Source organism: Panthera onca, chromosome D2, assembly GCF_046562875.1.
Source record: "Panthera onca isolate mPanOnc1 chromosome D2, mPanOnc1 haplotype 2, whole genome shotgun sequence".
Lineage (NCBI taxonomy): Eukaryota > Metazoa > Chordata > Mammalia > Carnivora > Felidae > Panthera > Panthera onca.
The window spans coordinates 51,949,833-51,973,902 of NC_138349.1; the positions used below are offsets into that span (position 1 = coordinate 51,949,833).

The window sequence follows — 24,070 nt, forward strand, 5'->3', positions numbered from 1 at the left end:
AGAAATCACCAGTGTTGGCAAGGATGTAAAAGGGGGAAAAAAACCCTCATACACTGTTGGTGGAAATGTATATTGGTATAGCCATTATGGAAAAGAGTATGGAGATTCCTCAAAAAACCAAAGACGCAACTACCATATGATCTAGTAATTCCACTTCTTGGTATGTATCAAAAGAAAACAAGTACTAAATCAAAAAGGTGTCTATACCTGTATGTTCATTACAGCATTATTTACAATAGCCAGCATATGCAAACAACCACAGTATCCATCATGGATGAATGGATAAAGAGGATATGGTACATATAGTGGAATACTAGTCAACCATATAAAAGAATAAAATCTTGCCATTTGCAACAACACAGGTGAACCCTAAGGATAATTTGCTAAGTGAAATAAATCAGACAGGAAAAGGCAAATATTTCACAAATACATAGAATCTAAAAAGCAAACTAAAACCAAACTCAGAGGCAGGGAACAAATTGGGGTTGCCAAAGGAGAGGGGAGCTGGAGAGTGGTCAAAACTGGGAATAAGGAGTCAAGAGGTAAAAATTTAGTCATAAAATAAATCATGGGAATGTAACATACAACATGACTACAGTCAGTAACACTGTATTGCGTATTATGTAACTTTATATGGTGTTAGGGGAAATTAAAGTTATTGGGGTGGGTCATCATTTCACAGTGAATACAAACATCGAAACCTTATTTTGTATGTGGAAAACCAGTTAAAAACATGTCAAGTATACCTGAGTAACAAATACAAAGAAAGTCAATGTATATATAACCAGATACCAAATAAAGACACATAAAAGCAGTAATTTTGCTCAACTTTAATACATTTGAAATCCTGGATAAACTGAGTATTTTCTAGGGTAATATAAATCATCAAAACTAAGTTCAGAAAATATTGAAAATCTAGATAGCTCAAGTACTATATAAAGTTACCACAGATAAAACTAACAGAGTCCAGGCCCCAAATGTTTCACAGATAAATTTTATCTATTCCTTGGCACAAAAACAGACACTCAGATCAATGGAACAGAATAGAGAACCCAGAAACGTATGGACAACTAATCTTTGACAAAGCAGGAAAGAATATCCAATGGAATAAAGACAGTCTCTTCAGCAAATGCTGCTGGGAAAACTGGACAGCGACATGCAGAAAAATGAACCTGGACCACTTTCTTACACCATACACAAAAATAAACTCACATTGGATGAAAGACCTAATCTTAAGACAGGAAGCCATCAAAATCCCCAAGGAGAAAGCAGGCAAAAACCTCTTTCATCTTGGCCACAGCAACTTCTTACTCAACACACCTCCGGAGGCAAGGAAAACAAAAGCAAAAATGAACTATTGGGACCTCATCAAAATAAAAAGCTTCTGCACAGCAAAGGAAACAATCAGTAAAACTAAAAGGCCAATGACAGAATGGGAGAAGATACTCGCAAATGACATATCAGATAAAGGGGTAGTATCCAAAATCTATAAAAACTTATCTAACTCAACACCCAAAAAATAATTCAATGAAGAAATGGACAGAAGACATGAATAGACACTTCTCCAAAGACGACATCCAGATGGCCAACCAACACATGAAAAGATGCTCAACAGCACTCATCAGGGAAATACAAGTCAAAACCACCATGAGATACCACCTTACACCTGTCAGAATGGCTAACATTAACTCAGGCAACAACAGATGTTGGCAAGGATGTGGAGAAAGAGGATGTCTTTTGCATTGTTGGTGGGAATGCAAGCTGGTGCAGCCACTCTGGAAAACAATATGGAGGTTCCTCAAAAAACTAAAAATAGAACTACCCTAGGACCCAGCAATTGCACTGCTAGGCATTTATTCAAGGGATACAGGTGTGCTGTTTCGAAGGGACACATGCACCCCCGTGTTTATAGCAGCACTACCAACAATAGCCAAAGTATGGAAAGAGCCCAAATGTCCATCGATAAATGAATGGATAAAGAAGATGTGCTATATACACAAAATGGAGTATTACTCAGCAATCAAAAAGAATGAAATCTTGCCATTTGCAACTATGTGGATGGAACTGGAGGGTATTATGCTAAGTGAAATTAGTCACTCAGAGAAAGACACAAATCATATGACTTCGCTCATATGAGGACTTTAAGAGACAAAACAGATGAACATAAGGGAAGGGAAACAAAAATCATAGAAACAGGGAGGGGAACAGAACAGACTCTTAAATACAGAGAACTGAGGGTTGCTGGAGGAATTGTGGGAGGGGGGATGGGCTAAATGGGTAAGGGGCATTAAGGAATCTACTCCTGAAATCACTGTTGCACTATATGCTAACTTGGATGTAAATTAAAAAATAAATGTTAAATTTTTAACTTATTCCTTTAAGAAATAGGTAACTACAATGCTAGCTTAACTATTTCTTCCACAACATAATATATTCTGAACTATTTTTATAAGTAAGTGTAACAGTCTGTCAGTCTGCTCAGGCAACTATAACAGACTACCACAGACGGGGTGCCTTATACAAATTTCTTTTCTCAGAGTTCTGGAGGCTCGAAGTCCGTGACCAAGGTATTATCAGTATTTCTGTTGAAAGCACTCTGCACAGCTTACAGACAGCTGCCTTTTTGCCATGTACTCATGTCGTCTCTTCTCTGTGCAAACCTCTCCCTGTTTCCTCAAGGACAATAGTCCGTTTGGATTGAGGCACTCAACCTTTATTACCTCTCTCAAGACCTATGCCAAATACAGTCACACCGGAATTTAGGGCTTCCATACCTAAGTTTTGGGGGTACACAATTCAGTCCATAGCCAATAGATTAATAAATGCCTCAAGTATTACAAGATCTACAATGGTCTGTCATACTAGTCAATAAAAAGGGGGGAAGCATGCCCATCTCCTCAGATCCTGAGAAAGCACTAATGTTAAAAAGCAAGCATCAGTTACTCATTTAAAAATAATTAAAAAATACCAAGGTGTCTCCAAGATGCCGATTTCCATTCCTTTGGATATATACCCATGAGTTGCATTGTTGAATCAAATGGTAGTTGTTGTTTTTTTTTTTTTTTAATTTGAGAGTGCGAGAAGGCACAAGACTGGGGGAGGGGCAGAGAGAGAGAGAGAGAGAGAGAGAGAGAGAGAGAGAGAATATCCCAAGCAAGCTCTGCACAGCCGGACATGGGGCTTGAACTCGAGAACCATGATATCATGATCTGAGCCAGTCAAGAGTTGGATGCTTAACAACTGAGCCCAGGCTCCCAGGTCATATGGTAGTTCTATTTTCAATCTTTTGAGGAAGCTCCAAGCTGTTTTCCATAGTGGCTGCACCAATTTACATTCCCACAAGTGTGTAAGAGTTCTCTTTTCTCCACATCTTCACCAACACTTGCTATTTTCTCTTTTATTGATAATGGCTATTTTTACATATCTCAGGTACAGCAAAGTGCTTACAGTTAATAACACTGTACTATATACTTAAGATTTACCCTCTTAGCAAAACTTTATGTTAAGTGTTCTTATCATACAACCTAACAATACAAATAATAAAGAGGGTGGGAGGAAACTTTTGGAAGTGACAACTATGTTTTTTAATTTATTTTGAGAGAGAGAAAACATGCAAGTAGGGGACAGGCAGAGAGAGAGAGAATCCCAAGCACACTCCATGCTGTCAGCTCATGAACCAGGAGATGATGACCTGAGCCAAAAATCAAGAGTTGGACACTTAACTGAGCCACCCAGGCACCCCAGTGATAACTATGTTTATGGCATAGATTGTGGTGATGGTTCCATGCATGCAAACTTAGCGCCAAACTCATCAATTTGTATGCATTAAATATGTACAGGTTTTTGTATGTTCATTCATATTTTAATAGTTTAGAAAGCAAAGTGCACTGATTTTTATTTTTATTTTTTAACATTTTTGAGAGACAGAACTTGAACAGGGGGGAGGGAAGAGAGAAAGGGAGACACAGAATCCAAAGCAGGCTCCAGGCTCTGAGCTGCCAGCAGAGATCCTAACATGGGGCTTGAACTCATGAATCATGAGATCGTGACCTGAGCTGAAGTCAGATGCGCAACCAACTGAGCCACCCAGGCGCCCCAAAAGTGCACTGTTTTAAAAAAGATTCTTTTAAAAAACCCTCTCAGTACTAGCCAATGCTATTAGAGAAGGAAAAGCAGCATTAAGAAAGCAGCAAAATTTTTTCCCACAATACAACCATATGCCAAAACCCAATAGAATTAACCGAATAACTTTTAGAAAGGAGGTATTAATATGGTGGCTTATTATGAAGTCAACATTTAAAAACCAATAGCTTCACTCTTTACTCTTTCATTTTTCATTCCATTTCATTCACTTAACTACAAGTTACAAGCCCTTTTATTTTTGCAAAGCATTTCTCACAATCCTGTGAAGTAGGTATTAATCAACCCTGTTTTACAGGTGCAGAAAATAAAGCTCAAGAAGGTTAAATCACTTTTCATGGTCACAGAGCTAGTAAATACCAGTATCTGTCCTGGCTCCAAGCCCTGTATTCATTCCCTGTAAGAAGATGCGCTTCCCTTCCTCACCACCACCCACCATCCGCGCCCCCCCCCCCCCACCGTAAGACAGACTTATCAAATTACTTGAGTGTTTTTCTCACCTCCACCAAAATTAACTCTTAAATCAACAGCAGATCCTAAAAGCCTAGATCTCTTTTTAAAGTAGAAATTATCTATGAAAATGAACCTATTTGTTACTGGGGTAGTGATTCATGTTATACACAGCAACCTTGATAATTCTTAACTAGTTGGACTATATGACCAACATACTCATTTTCACTTCAAGATTATCGCATTTTTCCCCACAATTCACACTATAACCTCTTAACACAAACCAGTGGTTTATCAAAATTTCTATTACAGGAAACACATTTCTACAAACTGTCATTTTAAGTTGGCCAAGTATAATTAAATGTAAAATGTATCCTAATACCTTTGGCACTGGGCCAATTTGGCCACAACCAGTAAATTCCTAAGTTTATCATGGAAGATAAAGTATGTGTTTCAACTCAACTAGGTGGTATCTTTTTAACTTAAATGTGTCACACACCCACAATGTGTCAGACACTACAGGGTGTGGTGAAATACATGTACAGTGACACCGGAAACTTGCCCTCATAGAACTTAGTATTTAGTTGAGAACACAAACATAAATAACAATACCCACAATCACAACTGTAATTGCTACTTTATCAGCCATCTCTCACCAACATGATTCTGTCCAAACTAAATTTTTTCTCCTACATCTGCAAATCAGCTACAAGTTGGCCGGACTCCAGGTTGCATACTGCACACAGGGCTCAGGTCCACTTGAGTTCATCATGAGACCAGTCTCAGAATAGACAACAGCAGAGGCTCTAGAGGGGCAGGCTCTAGAATGCGCAATGCTTCCTAAGGTGTAGGCTTAGAACTGGCACACTTTCACTTCCACCGATGTATCTGGCCTCAGCAAGTCATGTGGCTGTACCCAACATCAGTGGGTCAGGGGACTACACTCCAAGGGACGAACTGCAAAACCACATGGCAAAGGGCATGGATATGGGGGGGTGGGGGGTGGGGTCAGAGAACTGGGAACATAACACAATCTGCCACAGCTATGAGAGAAAGACAAGTGATGCTGTGACAACACCCAACAGACAGAGCTGATCCTGTGAGGGAGGTCTGGGAAGACTTCCCTAATAGAGGGAAGCTCCAGGGCACCTGGGTGGCTCCATCAGTTAAGCATCTGACTTCAGCCTAGGTCATGATTTCACAGTTCATGGGTTCAAGCCCTACATCAGGCTCTGTGCTGACAGCTCAGAGCCTGAAGCTCTCTCTCTCTCTGCCCTTCCCCCACTCACACTGTCTCTCTCAAAAATAAACATTAAAAAAAAAAAAAAAGAATGAAGCTCCAACTAAAATCTGCAAGACACATAGAAACAGTCAGTGAAAGCAAAGAACAGCAGGTATGAAGTCCTGATGGCCACAGGAGACACAACCAGCTCAAAGCATTTAAGGAAGACCTATGGCTGGGGGGTGGGGGGGGGGGGGGGGAGAGAGAGCGAGCATGCACAAACATGTTCTCTCTGAGAACAGAGAAGGAGTCGGGAGACTCCTGCTCCAGGTGAAGGAATAGGCTTTATCTGAACAGCATAAAGCCACTGAATGATGCTAAGCAAGAAAGTGGCATAATTAGATTTGCCCCTTTGCAAGATCACTGTGCAGAAGACACAATGTGTTGGGGGGCCAATCAGGAGGCTATAGCAAAAGTCCGAGTGAGAGAAGATCATGCCTTGAACTAGAATCGTTTTTGATGGAGAGAAAGTATTCAAGGGACATCATGTAGACAGAAAAGCCCACCATTCTATGTAATCATTCCTGCCCAAGTCACTACCTCCCTATGCTAAATCCCATGGATATTCAAAGACCTCATCCTCTTTTTTATCTCTGCATTTTACCCCACTGACCCCTCTCCCTCCTCTTTCAACTATTTTCCTTCTTTTTCTGACAAACTCACTATCTGATTTTCTTCCACTGTCTTTCCTCATCCTTAGTTCATTCTCTAAGTCCTGAAATCTGTCCCACCATCCCTCATTACTCTCAATCTTCCTCCCCCAACTGCAAGCAAATTCATCCACTCCCATGTTCTAAATCTCTCATTATGTTGATGCTTCCTGTCATGGACCTTCAGAGCAGACTCTGCTCTCAAACCTAAATCCATATACCCACCGCCTCCTGGACACTTTCAGGAGGATGTTCCCATAGGGTCTCATATTCATCGTGTCCTAAATTCATTCCTCATCACTTCCATCCTGAAAATCCTCCTCCCCAACTTCCCCATCTCAGACATAGCCACCACCATCCATCCAGTTATTCCAATAGGGGCACCAGGGTGGCTCAGTCAGTTAAATGTCTGACTCTTGGTTTCACCTCAGTTGTGTGAGTTTGAGCCCCATGTTGGACTCCACACTGACAGTGTGGAGCCTGCTTGAGATTTTCTCTCTCCCTGTCTCTGCCCCTCCCCCACTTGAGCACACACACGTGCTCTCTCAAACTTAAAAGAATGTTGTTCCAACAATAAACCCAAGAGCCAGCTCCAATTCCTCCCTGCCTCACCACTCCATATTCCACTCAGCACAAATATTGGCACAACTGCCTAAGAGATTTCTCAGATTTATCTACTCACTTCTACCACTGCTCCACTGCAGGCCCCCATGCCTCATCTGGAGAGCTCCACAGCCTCTTAACTTGCTCCCTCAACTGTACCCCAGCCCACTCTCTCCATCATGACAGAAATGATCTAAAATACAAATATGACCTTGCCACCTTCCTGCCTGAAACCATTTATTGCCAACCCCTTACTCTCAGAATAAAGTTGTCAACTCCTTGACAAGGTGGCCCCTACCTTAATATGCCTTGCATATGTTCATGCTACCTGGAATCTGGACATTGTCCATTCTGTTCTTCTACCTAAAATACTTGTCACCCAACAGCACCTGACTTGGCTTCTTTTCCCAACTAAAATATCATTTCACGAGGGCACAGACCCTGCCTTTTGCTGTTATTTGCCAGCAACCGGTACAGGGACTACCCCCTTAACACGTACTGGTCCTGTAAAGTCAATGAATGAGTAAATCCTTCAGGTTCACCTAGATAACCCTTCCTTCAAGCTGCCTTTCCTGATACCTCTCCCTTCTCCTAAAGGTTGGGTGTACCTTTTAGGTGTTCTCAGAGTGGCCTAGGCTTTCCCCATGGTAGCATCACCTTACTATTCCCTCACTCATCGTCCCACACTCACCATACCCTCTAACTCTTGCCCCAATTAAAATGTTAACTTCATGGAGGGGGTGCCGGGGGCGGGGGTGCGGCTCAGTGAAGCATCCGACTCAGATTTCGGCTCAGATCGTGATCTCACAGTTCGTGGGTTTGAGCCCTGCAACGGGCTCTCTGCTGTCAGCGTGGAGCCTGCTTGGGAGTCTCTATCCCCCCCTTTCTGCCCCTCCCTTATTCGTTCTCTCTCAACATAAACTTTAAATTAAAAAAAAAGTTAGCTTCATGAAGGTAAGAATTCTTTCTGTTGCAGGAAGAATTGTGAGCTACAGTGAACCAGAAATAATATTGCCTTAAAAGAGGTCCCTGAAGGCAAATGAAGCCAGGCAGGAAGCAGAGACTGCAGGCCCAGATAAAGTGAACCATATACAAAATTCAGGGGTACACTGAGGATATATATGGGGAGATGTGGGGTAGTGAGGTAGTGGAAATACTTAAAGAATAAAGTCATTGAGGCCACACGGCTCCACATGTAACTCACCCATGACCGATTACATAATGCTACCCTCCTTTCATGCAGAAATTCACACAGGTGGGACAGTATCTCCATAGTTTGTAATATTATACTAATTTCCACTGAAATCCCTTGCACATTAAGAAACTGTCTTTTCGACATTTTTACTCATTGTCACTTTGTTTCAAGGGGCCAGACTACATTCAAATAAAAACCTGAGGGTATGGTTAATGCCTTTTATAATGAATAGGATTTCATCAAAATCAGTCAACTCCTTCCAAAGTTATTTAAAAAACAGCCTGTTAAATGCAAAAGACGAAGTACTTAAAACAGAAACCTTCCTTAGTTCAGTCAATTAAACATGGTAACATGCTAAGGGACAAAGCAAATCAACTCTAAAGGTAAACCCAAGCAAAATCAAATATTAAAACTGAAGAAGTTGAAGGATTAGAGATCCTCTTGACAGGCAAGAACATGGCTTCGCTGGGTCTGCAATCTCTTGGTTATTAACAGCAGACAGCACCACATCAGTCACCAAGTCTGAACCAAGGACCTTTTGCCTGAGGTTAGGTTTCTAAACCATCCACTCACAGCTCATTCAGATTCTTAAATATGATGTTCCCTTTGCTATTTTTCTCCACCTGACTCAGAGCAGGTTGTAATCCTGGGAAGAAGCTGCCTTCTCCCAGGGTAAAGGCAGGCAGCACTGAAGGGGTGACAGGAGGCAAGGAGACTTCCAGGCCTACTGTGTCCTTCAGCCCTTCAGAGAAATGATCTAATGATTGACAATCCATTCAATCCATTTCTGAAGTGGGGCATGGCTCAGAAACCAGAGTATGGTAAAACATGGAAAAACAGAGAAAAGGGGAAAGGAAGCACCAGGGTAGGCCATGCCGCAGAGGCCAGAGTGGTAGTGGCATTGACCCAGCTTGCCTCTGCCCAAGAGGATAGGGATGTCTCCTCTGCAGCAGCTTCAAGGGACCATCATGGATAAGCAATTAGAAAAGTAATAGTAATTACCACAGATATGACTAAGAGGGCTGCACAACAGGGAGTTCTGTCAAAGCCAGTAATTCTTGCAAATGAGCAGCAGACCCTGTGTGACAAGAGTCTTCCCTCATGAATTATATAGGTGGCCCCGCATAGTACGTTTGGGGCACTGCTTAACCAGAAGGGACCATTCATGGTAGGGACAGCAAGTCCCCAGGAGTTATGCAGACCTTGTGTCCCTAAGAGGTAGAAGCAGAAATCCAGCCTTCATGCCAGCAACTACATGTGGGGACTTGAAGTGGAAGGCCCCCCAGGAACTTAAGGCAGCTGGGCAATTACACAGTTAGGGAGAACTTCATGGAAACAGGACATTCAGATTTTGAGCCTGGAACTTATAGATGCTTGATGGGTAAGTACTCTCCTTACTTACCCATCAGGGGGTATTGTGGGGTATTATGTTCTTAGTATTTGGAGACGGGGTCTTTCAACAGAGAAGTTAAGAGGAGGTCATCAAAGTGGGCCCTGATCCTCCATGATTGATGTCCTCAGAAGGGATTAGACATGCACAGAGGGAAGACCATGTGAAGACCCAAAGAGAGGACAATCTTCTACCAGCCAAGGAGAGAGGCCTCAGGAGAAACCAACTCTGACAACACCTTGATCTTGGACTTCTAGCCCCCAGAACGATGAGAAAATTTCTGTTGTTGAAGCTACTTCATATATGGTGTTTTATTAGAGTATCCCTAGCAAACTAATACAAGGAGACAACAAAAATAAAGACCAAGAACTGGGAAGCTGCAAGGTCATTTGGCCAAAGCTTAGGAAAGAGGAACTAAATTAGAAGAATTTCAAGCAGAACTTGAATCAGATGGTGCCTCTTGACAATTCCTGCTATGTTGGCAGGGTTTGGAGGAAAGAAAAGATGTGGGCAGGCAGAGCAATTAAGGTACTTTAGCAATTCAAAGGGTCGGAAAACATGAACTTTCACTTGAACCTGGGTTATCAGGAGGATGGCAATACCAGTAACCGAGATAAAGAAGAACACATGTGGGGAGGAAGCGATGAAATCCACTTTGGATGGGCTGAGTTTGCACAGATTTAAGGTAGGAAAACAGGTTAAAATCTACCCACCCGCCCGCCCCACCTCACCATAAGCTGATTCCTAGCAAAGCCTGGGGCCACACATGTGCAAACAGATCTATTCCCATTTGGGGCCCCATGTTCACAAGCAGAGATTTCTTTTTAAATTATCCTAACACGTGACACCACAACCAACGAACTCAGCCCTAACGAGATGGTCTTGAAACAGAAGCCCAGTAAGTAGGAACAAGACTTGAATGACTCCACTTTAAATTCAGATCCCTGGTAACTCCCAAAAGGCTCAGCATCCTACTTCACAGTTCTGAGGGGCCAGATTCAAGAATCTCGGGGTGAAGCTGTCAGAACATTCTAATGTTTGCAAATTGTCAAAGTTTAAGCAAGAATCAGCCACGTGGAAAAGACGGGGATGGGATTGGGTATGGAGGGTGGCTCTCACAGAATGTTGTGGTCTTGGACCACTTAAGAAAAACAATCAAAAATCACCTTCAGCACCCACGCCTTCTTTCAGAAAAACATTAAAAAGCACTGCCTATTGGAAAAGAAAGTTGTATAAATCATTTTATTTCATGCTCCATCATTTCCTCAGCACAGGCTTCGGTGACACCTCCTGATTAGGTTTAATTTTAAGCCAGCGAGCACACCACATACCCTATTGTCAGAGAGAGTTCCATTTCTCTCCAAGCCTGATGGGCGACTATTGTAATGTAAAACCCTGGGATTTAAATAACACAAGCGGATTCTATTATGAGAAGAAAGGTTTATATTTTGGAGTCTTTTTCCTTCAAAGGAGCCCAGATACCAAACCATGAATTACCTGAAACAATGGGCTTCAATGATCTGCACGTCCCCATTTCCTTAGGAAAAAGACTACTTGCCTGAAGACCAGGACTCAGTGATCCAATTATCTCTCAGAAACAGTCCCAGGCTCTCAAAATTAATACTGGTTAGGAAAACCGGAGAACAGTGGAGACCTGGCTTACCTCTGATTCCCAGCCTGGCTTCCACCACCAGGACGTCTCACCTGGGGTCTGGGGTCCTCCCCTTCCCTAAGGCGTTGGCTCCCACAGCCAAAACTGATTATTATGCAACACCCATGTTAATCTCCAGGGAGAGATTCCCAAGAGGTCTGGAGGCTCACAGTAGGATCACCTCCCCAGGAAACACAAGGAGGAAGCAACTAGGGCCACAGGGAGAAAAACCTACAATCTATTGTCCCCAGGACCTTCAGATACTCTCAGATAACCAATCAAGAGCTGCCCACATTACCCTCCCATGAGGTCTCAGTCTCTCAAAGACCCCACTGACAACATGGGACTCTTACTGATGTCCCTCAAACAAGACACATTTTTGAACAGGACTATGTGCCAGGAGCTAGAGATCAAAGAACTAGTTTCTACCCTGAATGAGCACAAGTCTGGTGGGCAGACAGCTCCATGAAAGAATAGTTGTCCTGAAGTGTGATACACACCGCCAAGTGTTAAGGCAGGACAGAAGATCGGGAGCAATTTCCTTTAGGAGGGGACACTGGCACTCATCTTGAGGGTTCCACCTCAAGTCATGTTTACCCAATGAACTGAGTACTGCACCATGCATAGCCATATATGCATAAGTCTTACAATCCAATTGATCAGACCGTCCCCACGAGATAGAATATAATTCAAGATGAAATAGTATCATTATGAGGGGCCCTCTAGAAAGTTCTAAGGCAAACTGCCCTTGTGCTTCAGTCACCTGATGCCCTTGGCCATAGTACCAGGTCTGTCCTCTACCCAATCAAGGCTGGCTTAAAAAACATTCACTGCCTTAACTCCCTCTTTAGGAGGTTTCATCCTGCCCCCAAGTTTTCTTGCTTTGATCATGAGAGTCCTTGATTTCAAAAGAATTCTGGGTAACAAATCTAACTATTCAGGAGAGATGGCAGGGCAGTGAGAGGAACCGCATACGCAACCACACATTCTAAATTCTATTGCATAGAACCCAAGTGCAAAAAGAGGTTTTCCAACCCACTTAATCTGAACATTGCCCCAAACCTACTTAGTCCGAAATTCAGGGTTTGAGTCCAATAATTTTGATTTCTAACCAACTCCAAAGTGATGCTGATGGTCCTGGGACACAGTTTGAGAACCACTGCTCTGGGGAACAATTTCCTTGGTCACTGGTGGGAAGATGGTGATGACACGACCACCAGAGCAGCTGCTAACACAGACAAAGCAGTTACCAGAAGCCAGAAACTGCACCCGACAACTTACAAGCATCATCTCATTTAATCCTCCCAATCAGCATTCCACAGATGAGGAATCTGAGCCACAAAATGTTAAACAGCTTACCTGATGTCCCAGCAGCCAAAAGTAGAGCTGAGATTTGAACCTAATCTCTCTGCAGGGGTAATAACAACTTCACCTCCCAATGCAGCCCACTGAACTGCTACCTGGGAATTCTGATATGTGACTGGCATGAAACCCTGCAACATCCTGACACCAAGAAAGCATTCACCTTTGAAACCCAGCATTTCCAAACACTTAGTTTGAGTAACAACTCTTTGTGGAATGTCCATCTTTATCACTCCTTCAGCTCTCCAGCACTTCCTCCTCCCATCTGTAGCATCTATAGCCACTGCGGTCTGCCTCCCTAACTCCAAAGAATGCTATGCCAGCTCTTGCAGAAAAGCTCCAGGTTGGGCCCCACTTTGGGGCACACTCCTGCACTGGCTTCCACTTTGGTACACATCCCCGGTTTCTGCCTCCCCTCCCCGACTACACACCCCTGGGCTCACTCCCACTTTGGAGTGCACCTCTACATAGTTAGGCCTCCATATAGTATACACCTGTCATTGGGGTTCCACTTTTGTTTACATCCGGTCTTCTAACTCTAGCCAAGAATGAAATAGCACTAAGAAGACAAACCTTCATAGCTCCCAAAGCTTCCCTAGACAGATTGTTGGGAATGATAAAACATCTTTGTGTCCATCAATGGGGAAGACAGGGTACTCCAAGAAGTGCCGCACAGCCCAAACCTCATGCTGGGTAATCCTGACCTGGCACACAAAGCTAAGGGTGGCCAACAAGGTGGATCCTGCCCCCTGAACTCCCAAGCTCAGACCATTCAGCTCTCAGATCTGGCCACACCCACACTCCCACCCGCTGTTAGGATCTCATCAAGAGAGGGGAACTGGGACAGAGAAAAGGAACAGATGTGGAGCTTTGCTCTAGCTCAAGGCACAAAGCAGCTTCAAGATGTTTTTCCCTCCTTTCCACCTCTCGTCAATTCCCAACCCTTGCCAAACTGCAGAGATCACTGTTTGAAATTAGAAGCACACGCCACATGCACAGTTGACTAAATTTTCCCCTCCTGATTCAGCAGTGCACAGGAGGAATTTTCACCCCCACAAAAGAAACTGTCCAACAACTCAACAAGCATTCAATGAGCACCTACCACGTGTCTTGCACTGCACACTGATCACTAAGGGGGAAGTTAAACAGTCCCTGCCATTTTAGAGTTCTGCCACTTACATGATACTCATTTTCTCTTGCCCTACCTGGGACTTTAACCCCTCCTCCCTGTGAAGTGGGGATAATAAACCCCACCTCAAAATGTTATTAAATAGAAGAGTGCTGGGAATATGAATTTGAGACCCCCTTGCCTCTTATACAATTTTGAGGACACAGGAGTCCATGTGATGGCATAAAATTTGGAGTCAAATTGGAAAGGGTAGGGTTTGGGGGAGTCTAGAGCAAGGAGAAATCAACTTTGGTAGAGGGACTGCCTGGAGACTATATATGTTGAGCTGAGGTCCCAAGGCTAGACAGAATTGGGTACAGAAGATTTGAGGGAGGAGGCAGCCAAGAGCATTCTGGGTAAAGAGAATGGATCTAAGACTAGGAAATAAGGTGGCCAAGTTAAAGGGAGAGAAAAGACCAGCCTGGCAAGAAGGTTTGGCCCCCGCTGAGAAAGAGGGACATCAGGGATCTCTGTAAAGACCCAGCAAAGAAATCCAGCTTCAGTTAGAAGCCAGAGGGTCAAGGACAAGACAAACTCTCCTTCCACAAATTTTTGCTGACAGAGAGCACGACATGTTCCCCAAACAACCTGGAGACTCCCACAAGGCTCCATCTGTGCTGGCCCAATGGCTCCTTTTGAGCAACATGGGGGGGGGGGGGGGGGGGAGGGGCAGGCTCAGTACTCTCAATTTTCAACATCAAAGAAATTAGAAATAAACATTCAATATTTCAGGGACTGGTTTACATTAGAGTAAATCGGCATGGGGAGAAAAATCATGTAGTCATTTGAAAAGATTATCATGAATACTATAGAAACACAGAAAAATGCTTCTGACATGTTAAGTGAAAAACAGCAGAACCCAAAACATTATGTGCACCATTGCCAAGAACATGGTGCAGTAGAGGGAACACAGGCACAGAAAGAACCAGTTGTGATGCTAACTGCAACTTAGAAGCTGGGAGACCATAGGCAGGTTTTACCTCCATTCCCTTCACGATAAAGGGAGATAAGAAAAATGACTTTCCAGGATAGCTAAGGATTTCCAAATGCCTGGCAGAATGCAAAGCTCTATTCCCCCACTTCCACAGTGCTTGCAGAATACGCTATAGCTCTTTGGATGGAATCAGGTTTTTCAACAGAAAAAAAAAAAAAAGTTAAAACAAAACAGTGAGCTTCCTAAAGACAGGGCCTAGGTCTTGCTATGTCCCCAGAACTCAATAAAAGCAAGATGAAGGTAATGGGATGACAGTTTATTACTACCACTATATACAGTTTAAAAATGCCATTAGGAAATGCCTATCTCTAGCCAATACAAAGAACATGACCACTATCAGGCCATTTCTCTCTGTGGAGCCAACTTTACTGCTCAAGGCACAGAGCCTTGGAGCAAGCATCTATAGATTCACAACACAACCAATCTATGTAGAAATCAGCAGTCTTTGCACAATGGACATGGGTCAGGTCACGGCTGGTGATTCCAGAGAGAAGGCCCAAAACTTTAAAGATCTCCCAGGACTAGACTGGATCCTTCTCTAGTATGAAAAAACAAGGCAGGGCCTGTCTGTAGCTGGCCAGCATTAAGGTCTGAAGACCTCCTAACCATCACCAGGCAGTGACTAACACTTCCCCTAGGGAAACCGTCCCGACCTCATGTACTCTGAGCACATAACTGTTCAAATGGTCAGTAGGGCTCTCAAAGGGCCCTACAGGAAAGGACCCACCCTACAGGAAGGCTACCTCTGAGCCATAAAAGCCATTCCAGCACAGGAAAGGAGGAATACCATCCACACTACAGCCAACCCAACCGACTGCCTGCTCCATACCCACCCCCACTGACATCTCAAAAGGACACCCTGAAATCCTGCTTTCTAATGGTGGGAACTCCTTCAAAAACATTTCTGCCCTACTTTAGGTTTTGATCTTCCCTGAAATGTAGATCAACACAAGATAGTTAGAAGCCATTCCATCAACACAACATGAATATGAAAGGGTTCCTGATCTCAGACTGGTTTTGATGGTGGCAAAGAGAAAGCAGGAAAGTACGGGGGCCTCGAGAAAAAGGGAGAACATGTCATCAAAGGGGAAAAGCACATCTAAGAACCAGGAATATAGGGCCAGTAAAGACAAGCCTTATTGGACTCAACCATGTTGCTGAGATCCAGCGTTGGTACCCTGCAGATGATGAGCCACAGCACCCAACACGCAACCAAGAGGAGAGAACTCCCTGTAGACCAACACCAGGTTCTGAACCGTTTGAGGCTCAAAGTGCAGTTATCACTTTGAGGTAAGTGAAAGGTAAGCCCCAATGCCAATCTCCAGGTTCTTCCTCTAACCAGGCTGGTGATAACCCACATCACTCTACAATAGTGCAGAATTGCTTTGCCAGTCCAAGAAAAGCAAAAACTCACTGCCTCCCCTCATCCAACCATTTCCTTCATCACCCACCACTTCAATACACAGGGATGTCACACTCCCCGAAACACACAGACACACACAATCAACCACTTCAATACCTGCACACCCACCTTAACCAACAGGAATCTAAAAGCAAAGCCAGATGCAATCAAAACCATCCAAAAGAGACTGAAAGGGAGAGAGATGGGGGAAACAAGGCAGCATGCTCTGGGCTCAGACCCTCTGCACCCTTTATGGCAAAGCCCTAGAAACTGCCAAGGCCTCTGATTGGCTTTAGGTTGGGGAGTAGTTAAGGCAAATAACTGAAGGCATTTCAATTGATGGTGCTCCCCCAGTGACTCGCTGTTTCTTTATTGCAACATGCTCTCTATAAAAGCCGTTTTCCTCTCGCAGGATCTGCTTGGGCAACATGTGATGTCATCATAAATCATCTTTTTTTTTTTCTTCCTTTAAAATGTCAGCAGATTTCTTGGAGTTTCTAAAAAGCCAAGAGAGCCAGCACCATCTCCCAATTTTGGCAGAGAAACCCATTTTCTTTCCCAAGACGTCTGTCTTCACTTTTTCCCATTGCTCTCCCATAGGAGTCCTGCAGAGATAAAGCCTTACTGAGTACAGAAAGTCACAGAAATCATTTATAAAAAAAAAAAAAAAAAAAAAAAAAAAAAGCCTTCCTTTCTACCCTTTCCAAATGCAGGCCTTTTCTCTCGCTCCCTTTTTTCCTCTCGTCCTATTTTGGTGCACTTCCAGAGGAAGTGAATGTATAGCGAGCACTTTTAAACAAGGTCTAATACAATCCATGCCTCCCAGACACGGATGCCATTAATCAGAACGAAGGCTTTGTGTGAGAGAGGCCACAGGCTGGATGGGTGCCATGGACCAATAAAGCAGCCAGCCCCCTACCTACCCACCCCACCCCCTGTTGGGGCTTGGCATTCATCCTTCCTTGCCCTACCCCCTTCCCAAGCCCAGTGCCCAATTTTACCCTAACGACCTTCTGCAAAAACCTACCATGGGAGAAAAAGTTTCCTTTCATTCCAAGTTCATTGGACCAAAAAGAAGTCATCATTACTTTAACTGCAGAACCTCAAAAGCAAAAAGAACACCTAACCTAACTCTAAGCCACAGAACTCATAGGGCCATGGCAGAGGGGAGTCTGTTGGTTGCTGAGGCATGGGTCTTATCACATTGGGTGTTTCTCGAAGCAAACCTACTTTCTGGAAGACTTCTTCCAGAAAGATCTCTGCTATGGCTGCCCTACCACCTACATTCAATGGTCACATGATAATGAAGATGGTGGATTCCAAATGGTCCTTTTACATCCGTGGGCCATAGCCAACAGTCTGTCTTATCCCCCTACCCACACTAGAATCCAAACAACTGAGGACAACTGGAGCAAAGGAACTCGTGGGGGGGGGGGGGGGGGGGGGGGAAGAAACACCTACCTGAAGTCCTTTGGGGCTATTGTCAATGTCCTTAAGCACCTCCCTAAAAGCAAATCCTCATGCCTGGTCTAAAATGCCTGACATTCCATCATTAGTGCTGGATTCATTACAATTAGTCACTGGAAATACACAGATATTTCTTGGGGATTTTTACTGCTATCAGTTATTTGCACCTAAGTGTAACTGTTGGTGTCTTAGTAAGGAGGGGGGGAAAAAAAAAAAGAACGGAGGCACAGTACACCAACAAGGAATCAAAGCAGATGTAGAACTTGCAACCTTGATAAGTGTCTTATGGCCACTGGCCCCCACAATTTATCCCTACACAAGTGTAAGGTCTTCCAGGAACCCATTATATACGTGATGGACTGGCCACACCCTTTGTTCCTCCTCTCCTCTCTGATCCCAGTTCCTTATCAATAAAGGCAAAAGGTAGGGGAAATTTAGGAGGGAAAAGGGAGAAGGACAAAACAAGATACAGAGTGCCGAGGTCTTTGCCTTTTCCCCCTCATTTAGCTCAAGCACCTAAGGAAGGTCCCGACATGAACACTTAATATGTTTGCTGAGTAAACCAGGGACTACTAGCATGTCAAGTGCTGCCCTGGCTGAGAAATGGCAAGCAGAGAAGTCACCTAGCAGGATGAGTAGAGTTGTGGCTCCACCTGTTTCACCCTTCCCTGCCTTTGCTCATGGCATTAGCCCCGAGTGTCTTTCCTCATCCTCCCAAAAGGCTCATCCTATTCCTGTTTTAGATTCAGCTCACACTTGCTACCACCCCAGGAAACCTTCCTCACCACCCCCAGGATCGGCCAACTGCCACTCCACATTACCAATACCCTCTGCCTTCCTCAGGATTTCATTATTTCATTGGATTGTAGTCCTCAATCTCTACATCTGTCTCCTCCATGGGGATGTTAGCCCATTCAGTTTTTTGAGAGAGAAAGATCACGAACAGGAGGAGATACAGAGACAGAGGGAGACAGAGGATCTGAAGCAGGCTCCGGGCTAATAGCAGAGAGCCCAACATGGGACTCGAGCTCATGAACCACGAGCTCATGACTTGAGTCAAAGTTGGACACTCAACCAACTAAGCTAGCCAGGTGCCCCAGTCCTCTTGGCATCTTTAATGCCTATGCTTCCACTGGCACATAGCAATCTTTCAGTAACAAATCAACTCAGCCACTGAAAGAAAAAGCAACTGCCAATTAAACCTAAATTATTTCACTTTGGGGTTTGTGCGTGGTTTTTGTTTTTCCCCTTTGCTTTCCATTTCAGAGCAGGTTTTTCTGAGAGATCTATGCAAAGTTTCCCGAATGCTAACATAAGAGCAGAGAGAGAATCCAGGGAGAGAGGAGACAGTTCAGAATGGGAGAGATCCATGTCAAATATGAAAAGGGTTATTAATTCTGGAGTGTTCCCTTTCTGTGCTGAACAAACTTCCTGGAATCTATAAAGCTAGGCTACACCACCCAAGATGGAAAATACTGAGGAAGGGGTAGGGCATAGCCTCACTTAGGGTAATCCAAGCCCCCTAATCTTCAGGAGGGAAGGAACTTCAGACTTTACCAGTCCCTTATGCCTACAAAGCTGGCCAGAGTAGTTTGGGGTGACTTCAATGAATGAAAAGGAGATGGTCAATGAAGACATGTTAGTGATTGCACAACAGCTGAGGATTGAAGCAAAACCACCAGCTCCCACAGCACCCAGAAAAAAGCATGTAGCTTTCCTGTCTCCCCCTACCCTCCTCTGTCAATCTGGCACATGGTGGTATGGTCCCTTGTGAAATGCAGAGTCTTCAAAATTTTTTAAGTTTTGATTTTTATAAAATGACCCCTCAACTGCACAGAGCAATTGAACTTATCACATCAAAGAAAAAAGCTCCCATCGCAGCTTTGCCCACAGACCCAAGCAAGACTCCACCCCCCTGGAATTGCTGGTGCCTTCACTGCAGACTCAGAGCAAACTGAACATGGGAGGGGATTAAAAATCTCTCCCCAAATAAAGCCAAATACACAAAGCAACAGCCCTCCAAATCCTCTCCTGTCCAACGCCTTATTACTACCTTTTGCGATCTCGCAGCCTCCCTTCTGGAAAGTTTCAAAGTCACCACCAACCAACCCTTTCCAATGCACAATGGCATTTAATAATTGCTTACGGTTCTCGCCTGGGAAGCCAGGCAAGCACCCACAATTCATTACACGTGTGACCTTTCGAGCCCTCAGCCCCCAAATGATTTTCACTCACTTTAATCTGACTCCGATTCGAAACAGATCTGCTGTCAACAGCCTGAATTCTGTAGCCCCATGGATGGGCAGTGCCTACGGCTAATCTTTTAGTGCCTTAATCATAAAATGCAGCACTTCCCCAGCTGTTTTCACCCAAATAGCCAGAAATGGGGTTGAGCCGGGTGTGAAAAAATGAATTATGAACTCCCAAGTAGTATTTCATTAAGCAAGATTGGACGCTAAAACTTTAACTGTGCTCTCAGCAATTGAAAGGTCATTTTATTTAAAAAAAAAAAAAAAAAAAAACTAAAACAAAATTTCTAACTTAGGAATTTTGAAGACTCTACACTTCACAGGGGAGCACACCACCATGTATCAGACTGACAGGGGAGGAGAGGAGACACAAGAGCAGCGGTCAGCATAAAATGTTTTTTTTTTTTTTTAAGCCACGGCCACTTTGGATTTTTGCGATGTGATGCCGAGCGCATTCAACAGGTCTACAAACTCACCGCATTAGCCTCAATTTAGTGGGTGTTAATTGGAATCAGAGCTGCAGTCGTTACCACCGACATGTTTCTAAATACTACCCAGTAAATTTTTGTCTGTTTCAGATTCTCTGTGACAGCCGGCAGTGAAAACCCATGAGCAGGCACGTAAAAACAGTCTTCTTATGTATGCAGTCCTCAAGCATACTCACAAAAGGAGGTCTGCGTGTGGATCTGGCCTATGTCTGCACACACAGACATGTGTATGGATAAACACAAGATAGATGCGCATGCCTTGCCCATTTTTAGAAGGCAAACAGGGCAGACATGTGCAAAGACACACATATACTCCGTACTCCGGCAGCTTCCTTTTTTTCCTAATGCACCTCCACAGAGAGCAAAATGGGCCTCTCTCAATGTGACAGAAACACTGTCGTTTATAGTGAAAGGGGTTTATGGTACAACTTACGGGCCTCTTTTAGAGGGCTGTTTCCCTTCCTTCTTCTCTGGCTTGCCTCACTCTCTTCAGGTAAGCCTTGTTTCAATTTAAAAAAACGAAATTAAAATTTCCTCCAGAACAGAGCATTTAAGGGTCAGCCAGGAAAAGGTCTGCAATACACAGAATTTGAAAGGAAGGAGGAAGGGGCCTAGGGGAAGGAGAGAAAAGTCTGGAAAGAACCATCAGCTTTCATGAGGTCTCAGAAAGATACCACTTTCATTGTTCTAATTACTCATTAGTTCATTAGTTTATGTGGAAAGAGGTGGCTTTGTGTCCAGAGTCATGATTCTAGCCAAAATAAAGAAAAAAGGTGAGTGTCTGGCCCTGAGGCTCCACACATTTCACCCGTCCTTGATGCTCTGATAATCTGAGGATTTGCCTAGATGCCAGAAGTATTGTAACTTTGCAGGGGGTCTAGTCCAATGAAAAACAAACACTACAGTCAGCTTCCACAGCAGTGGCCCAGGAGGAACCTTGGAGGCAAATATGTTTACCAAAGACGAATGACACCAAAGGACTAGGTTTTGGCCCCAGCAGATCCTCATGCAGATCCACCCACCCCCCTCACATCCTACATATGTCCCATTGATCTGATTAATCAAATGAGTATCCACTAAGGAGCCCTAGTGTTCCACTTAGCACTCTCTGCCCACCTGTATCACCCCTCCCCCATGTGTCTTTCACACACACACACACACACACACACACACACTTTCCCGTGGTTTGGTACATGCCTGTTCCTAAAGATACAGCTAACATGTGTGTCCATGTATCACATACACACTTGTACACCAGGCTTGCTGTGTGCCTATTCCCAAATAGGCCACTGAGTTACACAAAAACAAGTTCTGCCAACACACACAAGATTTAGTACATGCTCTTCCTCAACCACACAATCAGTGCATGTGCACAGTGCACGCACATACATCACACAATGGCAACCCCTTCATAGAAGGCAGAGTACCTTGGACTAGGAGACAAACCTGTCCCCTGGCCACTTAAAGTTGAACAAAAAAAAAGTCGGTGCATCCAATCTTTTGAAGGGACTAGAAACACTTACACAGAAAAAAAGTAACTTTTTGATGTAGAATTCCATCCACCCCAGCCCCCAAAAGACTCCTCTCTTTCTTAACCACAAACACGGTCTTACAGGAGCCACCAGATGCTCTGTGGGAAGAGGACTTGAACTCCTTGATACTCAAGTTGGGTCTGCATAGCAGGTCAGCATCACCTGCGAATTCATTAGAAATGCAGAGGCTAAGGCCCAACCCCAGACCTACTTTAAAAAAAAAAAAAAAAAAAAAAAAAATCAGAGACTCCGTTTTGACAAGACCCCCAGATGATTTGTGCACACACAGTCCACCCTCCTATATCCGGTCAGGCTCTCCAGCTCATGCCCAAGTAGAAGAGGGAGCAGGGCATTCTTCCACCATCAGACCTTCTGCCTCCTCACCCAAGACTCCCCTTCTCTTACCAGCAGTAACTTGAGTTAACAGCACAGCCTCAGGTGTTCAGACTTGCCTGCATCTCTAAACCCACCAGGAGCTCAGTGATACTAACAGTTTTCTCCCCACTAATTGTCTCATCACTCCACAACTGCTGCTTTTTATTTCATTATGCTTCTCATCAGTCTCAGATAGGAATATAACAGAAAAAGAAATTGGAGGGGAACAATTTCAATATTTCAAAACACATGCAAATCAACACCCAGAATCCTACCTGGAGTGTTTTTATTGAGACAATTCTGTGCTTGTCTGAGAGATGACCTTATAATAAATAAATTCATATCTTGCAAAGGTAGATTTTCTCCCCACCTTATAAAGCTAATTATACCAGCACAACATAACATTTTCCTAAATGCCTGATAACCTCATCCTGTTACTCAGGAAATATTATTTTTAAATAGGTGTGATAGATACAAACTGAAACACTCGATTTCAATTCCAGCCCCAATTCCCGGATCCCCTCTCTGAGTAATTTAAGGACTTCCTCCAGATAGTTTTTCATATTCTTTTAACTGACATTTTATCTTTATACAGTATCTCACAGAATGAGCACGCACTAAGACAATGACAGCCAAGAAGGCCTGTCATTTCTCATTCCGACAAAGACAGATGTCTTACACTGGCTTATGCCAATAATAGATCCAACAAAAAACAAAAGAGACTACACCTGCCGCTGATGTAAAGGCACCAATTCACATTTGTGACACTCATTTGTCAATTAACAGATTTCTTCCATTGTTGACACACGAGACTTAAAAGATGTGGGCTCGAATGTGATGAATTAAAAAAGACAGATGAGTAAGCTATGAGCTGCAAAGTAATGCTATAATGTGCTTTAGATATGAATATCAACTGACACCCCTGACAGGCCATACAAGGTTTTATTTCATTTTGCACCGTATCCAGGCTTCATACTTTGTCTTCTTTGTTCGCTTTTCATCAAGCTCCTAACATCTCATTCTGACAGCCAGAGACATTTAAGGCACTTTCGTTTCAAATGCAAGTTAGCGTACTTGATTTGTCATTAAAATGCAAAACGATTGCTATTGCAGGTAAATGTAGGTATGCTTAAAAGGTTGGATCTGCAAAGGAGAAGCTCAAAGTGGTTTGGGTTCCTCTCCTAACCCCTCCACAAGAAGCAAGACAACGGGGGGGGGGGGGGGGGGGGGGGGGCGGGCGGGCTGCGGGCGGTGGCACAAGGCCTGTCCTGAGGAAGACTCTGGAGCTCTGTCCCAGGACAAGCAAGGGACAACCCGCCAACTTAGGGGATCCAGGCCTGAGTGAAGTGCACCTTTCCCTCCCCACAGATGTTGAGCTGATGTGAAGTTTATCATCAGTATTAGAACCAGCATTCAGCCTGTGAAGAAGCAGCACCGACAGGCTTAGGTCAAGATGCTCAAAATGATTCTTCTCATCAAGCCCCCATCCCGAGCCCATCCAACATCTCCCCCACCGCCTACAGAGCAGGAGAAAACTCCACACTCGAGACCTTCCTGTAGGAGACAGAAGAACAGTTAGATGGGGATTTCAGGGGAAGACCTTGCTTTAGTGACTTTTAATTCAGTAATTTCATAATTTACCAAAGTCTTAACAGTAAAAACAGTGAAACCA

The 24,070-nt window shown here is 43.9% G+C and overlaps 1 protein-coding gene across 1 annotated transcript in view; it reads right to left on the bottom strand.

Moving 5' to 3' along the window:
* Positions 1 to 24,070, bottom strand: part of LRMDA (leucine rich melanocyte differentiation associated) — a 1,023,158-nt gene that overhangs the window by 974,793 nt on the left and 24,295 nt on the right. The window lies entirely within an intron of this gene.